Here is an 8789-nt window from a genome sequence, read left to right as displayed (position 1 = left end):
ATTTGAGATTAGAAAACGAATTTGATAACCTATTTTGGGGCCATGTGTTTGGGGGACGCCTCATCCTGTAAACTCCTCTTACGGCAATGGCAATATGGGGTTTTAATAAATGGTATTTGAGAGAAGATAGCGATGCTGTTATTTTTTCAGGGCCAAGTATCTGGGGGAGAGAATATCGGGCAGAAATTAAGTATTTTAAGAATGGAGTACACCTTACATCCAAACTTAAATTCGTAGACTAATAAAGATCATGTGGGATTCAGATAAAGGCACTTATATTGTTAAACTATTAGTCTAGCGATATACTATTTTCGTAGCATGGTATTTCACTAAAAGATCTTTAATTGTCGAAAATAAATATTCCAAGGAAACTTTTGTTCTATATAAAGTAAAAGAAGGCTCAGCGGAGCGGGCCCGGTCAGCTAGTAAATTATAAAGCCTATTCCTACTTCCTGACCATACTCGTAACCTACTCCTGAATACCTTTCATTTGAGTCCCATATTGTCATGATCGTCAAATAAACCTATTTTAAGAGGTTTTGGGGCTGGGTCCCATGTACATGAACTCAACTTTTATCATGAAAATCGTACTCTACTCTTGAATACCTTTCATTTGAATCGGATATTGTCCGGATCAGTCCACTATTATTTTTTGGTAGTACTTTAGGGGTAAGGAGGAGGGTCCGTCCCCCTCCCCATATCAAAAAATTATATAGCCTACGTTTCATTCCAGACCAATCTACACAATCTTTGAAAATTTTTAGAAAATCGGTTCAGCCGTTTTTGAGTCTATACGGAACAAATATATAAGATACATCACATATTATATTTGGAGGAATAAATTCAAATTTGTATACAAACATAATGGCACAACAAGTAAACGTCCTATTCTATGGTGGAAAGTATAAAAAGGCAATACATCCTTATGTCTGAATTTATAATTGAAATCTTCTCAGCAAGTTTGAACATTCATAAAGTTTAGAACACCACATTCAAGAGTTTGAGCAATTTATGTTTATTTGTTGAAATTGTTTAAGCATACTTTATCAAGGTATTTGCCAGTAGTTCCCTTTTATTCGATTAACAATGTTGAGCAACTAACAAACCATCGGGGCGTTGATGCACAGTATCCTTGCCTTAGTCGATTGGGCATGGAGCTAGTTTTCCAACTGTTATACATAACTTCAAGTATCAACATTGTGGTTTGTGTATTCTATTATGGGACAATGTTAGCCACTTAGAGTCGTTAGAGAGAAACTATTCACTACGATTTATGATTTTGCTTATTCCTGTGCAGTAAACATTCGATGGCACATAGTAAAAGGGAAAGGAATATGGAAATATGTATGCCTATTAGAATGAAATGATTGCACTGAAATTGACGTAAATACCATAAAGTTTCGACAGGAAAGTGAAGGCACTTACTTATGGTCTGTCAATGGATTATAACGAGGATTGCTTCTATAAACTTCAACGAATGTTCGTTTGTCAATTTAATGGTGGAATAATTGGGTGGTTACTAATTTATTGATACCCTATACCACAACTGTGGTACAGGGTATTATAACTGTACTAGCTGACCCGGGCCTGCTCCGCTGCGTCTTCTTTTACTTTATATGGAACAAAAGTTTCCTTGGAATATTTATTTTCGACATTTAAAGATCTTATAGTGAAATACCATGCTAACTTGACTAACAGTTTAACAATATAAGTGCCTTTGTCTGAATCCCATATGATATTTATTGGTCTACGAATTTAAGTTTGGATGTAAGGTGTACTCCATTCCTAATATACTTCATTTCAGACCGATATTCTCATGATGTCTGATTTAGTGGTGTTTTCGGGGGAGAGGTGGTCCCCCGGATACTTGGCCCTGAAAAAATATCCGCATCGTGCTCTTCTCTAAAATACCATTTATTAAAACCCCATATTGCCACTGTCTTAAGAAGAGTTTACAGGATGAGGCGTCCCCCAAACACATGGCCCCAAAATAGGTTATCAAATTCGTTTTCTAATCTCAAATACCTCCCATTTGAGCCACATATTGGCATAGTCGAAAAATTTTAACCCTTTGGGGAAGGGGTGATGCCCTAAATACATGGTCCTACATTTGGATATAAAATTCGTATTCTACTACCAAATACCTTTATTTGAGCCCCATATTGCGAAGGTCAGTAAAAAATAGCTGTTTGTGAGGTATTTTGGGAAAGGGGTAGACCCCCAGAAAATTGGTCCCGAAAATGGGTATCAATTCTTGCTCTACCCCCCCAATACCTTTCATTTAAGCTCCACATTGACATAGTCGGTAAATATGCCAGATTTAGGAATGTTTTGGGGATTGGGGTGGTCCCCAAAAGACTAAGCCCGGAAAATATATCAGCAACGTGCTCTATTCTCATATATCTATATATATCATTTATTTTTACCCCATATTGCCATTGCCCTTAAAATTGGGTATCAAAATCGTTTTCTAATCTCATTTAAACTCCTTATTGCAAAAGTCAGCAGATCCACTCCAAAAGTTATTTAGATCCACTCTTTAAGACCCAAATTGTCTTGATGAGCAAATACGTCCTATTTGGGGATTGTTATGGTGGTGGAACGTCCGCTAGACAGTTGGCCCTTCATGCTGATATCAGATACGTGGTCTACTCCCACATACCTTTAATTTGAGCCCCATATTTCCATAGTCGGCAAACATAACCGGCTTGGAGGGTGTTTTGGGGGATAGGCGGCCACTCAGTGAGTTGGCCTTGAAAATATATATCGGATTCGTGTTCCACTTTAAAAATCCTCTTATTTGAGCCTCATATTGCAATAGTCAGAAAATACTTACTATATGGGTGGTGTTGTGGGGGTGGCCCCATAGACACTTTTCCCGAATATTGATATCAAATTCGTGCTTTACTCCCAAAGACCTTTCATTTGAGCCCCATGTTGCTATGGTCGTAAATTTGTCCCCTTTGGGGGATGTTTTTGGTGAGAGGCGGTCCCCAAACACTTGGTCACATATTTGGATATCAGATTCCTATTCTACACTCAAATACCTTTTATTTAAGCCCCATATTGCCATGGTCAGTAAATAAGTCCAGTTTTGGTGGTGCTTTGGGGAAGGGAAACGTGGTCCCACATGTGGATATCAGATTCGTATTCTACTCGCAAACACCTTTCACTTGAGTCCCATATTGCCATGGTCGGTAAATATATCCGATTCAGGGGTGTTTTGGGGCTTGGGGTGATCCCCCTAGCACTTGGTCCGACAATTGGATATCAGATACGTTTTCTTATCGTAAATACCTTTAATTTGAGTCCCATATTGTCGTGATTGGTCTAAATGTATGTTTGGTAGGTTTTAGGGTGGTCCAGCCCCCCCTAGGTACCCCATCCGAAATTTGGATACCAAATTTTTATTTTTAGGTTACCATATGAGAGCACACAAAATTTCGATTAAATCGCACCACCCATCTCCGAGATCTGGCGTTTTTGAAAATTAGGGTAAGGGGAGGGTCCGCCCCCCTTCAAATATCAAAAAATTTAGTACCCTATTTTCACCACGGGATCATTATGCACCATCTGTAAAAATTTCAAGAAAATCGGTTCAGCCGTTTCTGAGTCTATAAGAAACACACAAACATACAAACAAACAAACCTTCAAACAAACACAAATTGATTTTTATATGTAAGAAGATTTGTTTGTAACAACCAAAAGAAAGAGAGATAGAGCCATTGATATGTATACCGATCAACTTAGAATCACTTTCTGATACGATTTAGCTATGCCCGTCAGTCTGTCCGACTGTCTGTCTGTCTGTCCATGTTAATTTGTGTACAAAGTCTTCAAATTTGGCACAAAATTTTTTTTGCCCTGGAGACAAAGCCTATTGAAATTGGAAAAATCGGTTCAGATTCGATATAGCTCCCATATATATAGTTGTCCGGTACTAAAATCGTATTTATATCGTCATTTGAAAACCGATTCTCACGAAAATTTGCAAGAGGGACTGTCTTATAAGTCTCAACATTATTGGTGAATTTCATAGAAATCGGTTCAGATTTAGATGTAGCTTCCATATATATGTTCGCCCGATTTGGACTAGTGTTGTAATAATTTGGTCATTTGTTAATCGATTCAGTGATCAAGCGAATCACGAAGATTCTGAATGACTCGCTTGTGTCAGCATGTCCTAGTGTGAAGCCCCCCGAAGGTGGACCCCAGAGCTAGTTGGTCTAAGGAGGGACTGCAGAAAAATCTTCAACAGAGCAAACGCCACAAGAGAACCACACGATTGGGACATCTATAAGGCTGAGCTAAGAAAATATAAGGGTGAGTTGAGAAAGGTTCAGAACAAATCCTGGGTAGTATTCTGCAACTCAGTGGAGCATACATCTGACGCCTCTAGGCTAAGGAAGATTCTATCCTCGAGACCTATTACGGTGGGGTATATTCAGAAGTCAAAGAATATATGGACAATGTCTTGTGAAGAAACACTAGAACTACTCGTTGATACACATATCCCCGGAAAATTCTCCAACGGACAACATGGCGCCAGAAGAGGTTGTCACTGGTATGCATTTGTCGGAGGTTATTAGGGAAATTGTGTTTGAGGCGACAATCCTTTGGGCGACAAAAAGATTCAACTCTTTATGTCGCCAGGCCCTAATGATGTATCACCGGTTGAATTAAAAGCTGTGTCTGACAGACTGGTTCCCTGGCTTAGTGAGATATACTCTGCTTGTATTACAATGTCATATACACCTGTGGGATGGATGGACACGAAGGTCATTTTCATTCCGAAAGCAGAAAAACCCTACCACAGGGACACGAATGTCATTTTCATTCCGAAAGCAGGAAAACCCTACCACACGAAGGCGAACGATTTTCGTCCTATAAGTCAGTCTCCTTTATGCTGAAGACTCTTAAGAGGTTGATGGAAACATATCTTAGGGCAAGGATCCCTGAAGATCACCTGTCGCGGCAGCAGCATGCATATAGTAAAAGAAAATCCACTGAAACAGCCCTTCACGACCTAGTCGGCTAGATAGAGGCTTCTCTCGCTGTCAAGTAATATACGATGGTAGCATTTCTTGACATTGAAGGTGCTTCAAATAATGTAAATCCGACGTCAATCATGAAGGAGTTGGAATTTCTAGGCATCAACTCTACCGTAAGAAAGTTTATTAATAACTTACTTACTAAAGGATGCATTACGGCAGCCTTGGGATCTGTGGATCTAAAAAGATGGGTCAGCAGAGGAACACCTCAAGGAGGTGTACTGTCTCTTTTACTTTAGAATATAACCATTAACAATGTATTATTGTCTCTGGAAGAAAAAGGTGTAAAAGTGGTTGCGTATGCTGATGACGTGGCAATTGCAGTTAGGGGGAAGTTTCCCAGCACTCTAAGAGATACACTTTAGAAAGCTCTACGTACAACAGCGAAAGGGGCTACCGAAAGCGGTCTAGGTGTTAAGCCGTGAAAGACAGAAGTAGTTCTTTTCAGCAGGAGATACAATTTGACTACAGTGGCACCTGTCTCCTTGGGTGGAGAGAATGTTCCATTTACAGAAAGCGCAAAATACTTGGGTGTTTTGCTAGACAGGAAATTGAACTTCAAATCCAACATTTTGGAAATGGCAAGAAAGGCAATTCTTACGCTTCAAAAGTCCACCTACTGTTCCATACTCAACCGGATCCAGAGGATGGCTTGTTTGTACATCACAGCCGCACTGAGGACGACCCCATCTGATGCACTGAATTAAATGCTATATCTAATGCCTCTGGACATTGTGGCTAGACAAATTGCTGCGACCATTGCCGTAAGGGAGCTTTCTCTTTGGTCATGTGCCGGCTACGAACACTGTGTTATCCTTGATACAATGTCCAATGTTCCAGGCAGTGTGGATTACACCCTACATGAGCCGCTTTTTGATAAAAAGTACTCTACCACCATTCCTGAAAGAACGGATTGAAACTTCGATATCCATGGTAATAGAAGTTACATAGACACGGAAAGTTCCAAACTAAACGACTATGTGGGCTTTGGGGTGTACTTTAAAGGTTTACAACTGGTCATATCGAAAAGGTTACTGGACCACTGCATTGTGTATCAGGCGGTGATCCTGGCAATTAAGGAAGTGGCCTAATGGCTAAGATATAATTTCAAAACGACGATTGGCATAAATATCTTCTCAGACAGTCAGGCAGCCATTAAATCCCTCGGCTGTCGCAGATCTCTCAACGAGATGGCTGTAATTCACCTGTTCTGGGCGTCGGGCAAAAGAGATATCCCAGGGAATTGTAAAGCGGGCGAGCTTGCGAGACTAGGAACTACCTTACATATTTCAGGGAAACTAGAATCTGTGGGTATGCCGGTAGCGACATGTCAGCTTAATTTTCAGATCCAGGCCCCAAGGAAAACGAATTATAGATGGTCACAAAGAGGGAGCATTCCAAAAATATGTGGCTTAATCTAGACTTAAAGAGGTCTACCGCTTTGCTGTCCCTCTGGCTAGAACAGACATCACAATGGACGAAAACAGCAGATTTTGTTTGCTGATTAAGCTGACCAAAAGCTTTGCTAATACATCAGACTTATGTTTGCTGAAACAGCAGTAATGTATAATTTCCCATTTTCAGCAGACAAAAACTGCTGTTTTGGGAAACATTTTTGTTGTTTTGAATAACAATTTTGGATGAGAGTAATTCATTTGTCAATATTTCAATGGACTGCTTTTTCAAAAAGACCTTGAGCTCGAATTTAAAAACTTCAAAATTTAATACAACAACTTTTTATACCCTCCACCGTATACTAATTTCGTCATTTTGTTTGTAACTTCTCGAAATATTCGTCTAAGACCCCATAATGTATATACAATATATTCTTGATTGTCATGACATTTTAAGTCGATCTAGCCATGTCCGTCCGTCCGTCTGTCGAAAGCACGCTAACTTTTGAAGGAATTAGTGTAGGTCGGTTGGGATTGTAAATGGGCCAAATCGGCCCAGGGTTTGATATAGCTGCTATATAAACCGATCTTTGGTCTTGACTTTTTGAGCCTCTAGAGGGCGCAATTCTCATCCGATTTAGCTGAAATTTTGCATGAAGTGTTTTGGTATCACTTCCAAAAACTGTGCTGAGTATGCTACAAATCGGTTCATAACCTGGTTTAGCTGGCATATAAACTGATCTTGGATCTTGACTTCTGGAGCCGCTAGAGGGCGCAGTTCTCATTCTTCTAGAGGGCGAAATTTTAATTTGATTTGGCAGAAATTTTGTATAATGGCTTCTCCCATGTCCTTCAATATGGTCTGAATCCATCTAAAGCTTAATACAGCTCCCATATAACCCGATCTCCCGATTTTGCTTCTTACGCCCCTACGAGGCGAAATTCTCATCCGAATGCACCGAAATATTACACAATGACTTCTACAATGTTCACCATTCTATTCGTTTATGGTCCGAATCGCACTTTAATTTGATATAGCTCTTTGTTTGCCTAAAAGGAGATACGGCGCAAAGAACTCGATAAACGCGATGCATGGAGGAGCGTATATAAGATTCGGCCCGGCCGAACTTAGCACGCTCTTACTTGTTTATTCTACTACTCTGTCCGGAGTACAGTACTTTGCCAATACCGCCTGGTATTTTTTTGATCGCGCTATTGGCAAAAAATTTTAATACCATTTGGTATCAATTCAATACCATACAAAGGAGGCTGTTTTTGTCATAGCGCCAGAAGTGTTGTTGAGCTTGTTACTTAAAATATTGTCGCCATTATAAAATATGTGTTAAAGAAATAAATAAAATGTTTTAATACAATTTGAGTGCGTAAAACCCTGTTCAAACACTCGAAAGCGGTGAAAATCGAAATTGTACTAATTCTAAGGACATTCTACACAAAAACATGACAATCCATTGTGTGCAAAAGGATGCTGTGTTGGTGTATTCATATGAAAACCACTTCTGGGAATCGATGAATATGGAATAAATTGCTGAATACAAGTAATTGAGGTTGGTCACTGTGTAACATTATTTTGTTATTATTAACATAAATAATCGAATTAAAATTAGATTAAAATTTTTGTCAATATTTTTTTCATTAGGGTGTGGATTAATCAACAACGTTTTGGTACTAAAGCCAATAACGGTTTGGTGCAAAAACATATAACAGATTGGTATTAAAACCAATACCAGTTCTGTAATAAGGCTAGTACCAAACGGTACTAATCATTTTATGGTTTACCCATACCACCCTGTATTGTTTTTGTACCAAACGTTCTTTATTTCTTGTCAATGCCGTATGGTATTAAAATAAGCACATTTGGTATCAACTTTTCTCTGGGTGTAGCAACTCTGGCATTTGCTTGCAGAGTTGCATTTTTCATCGCGAAGCTCAAAAACTACGCACAAAGCGCTCATTCTGTTTTGGCCTTAAGTGTGACAAAAATAGCCAATTTACATACGATTCTTAACTTTTGATCACACTGGTTTACCCATACCACCCGGTATTGCTTTTGTACCGAACGGTCTTGATTTTCTGTCAATGCTGTATGGTATTAAAATGAGCACATTTGGTATCAACTTTTCTCTGGGTGTAGCAACTCTGGTATTTGTTTGCAGAGTTGCATTTTTCAACGCGACGCTCAAAAACAAAACACAAAGCGCTCATTCTGTTTTGGCCTCAAGTGTGTCAAAAATAGCCAATTTACATACGATTCTTAATTTTTGATCACACTGGTATGTTATTTTTGTATGACATAACCTACAAATGTGAGGAAATGTGATTATT

Source organism: Stomoxys calcitrans, chromosome 2, assembly GCF_963082655.1.
Source record: "Stomoxys calcitrans chromosome 2, idStoCalc2.1, whole genome shotgun sequence".
Lineage (NCBI taxonomy): Eukaryota > Metazoa > Arthropoda > Insecta > Diptera > Muscidae > Stomoxys > Stomoxys calcitrans.
This window is presented reverse-complemented; position numbering follows the sequence as displayed.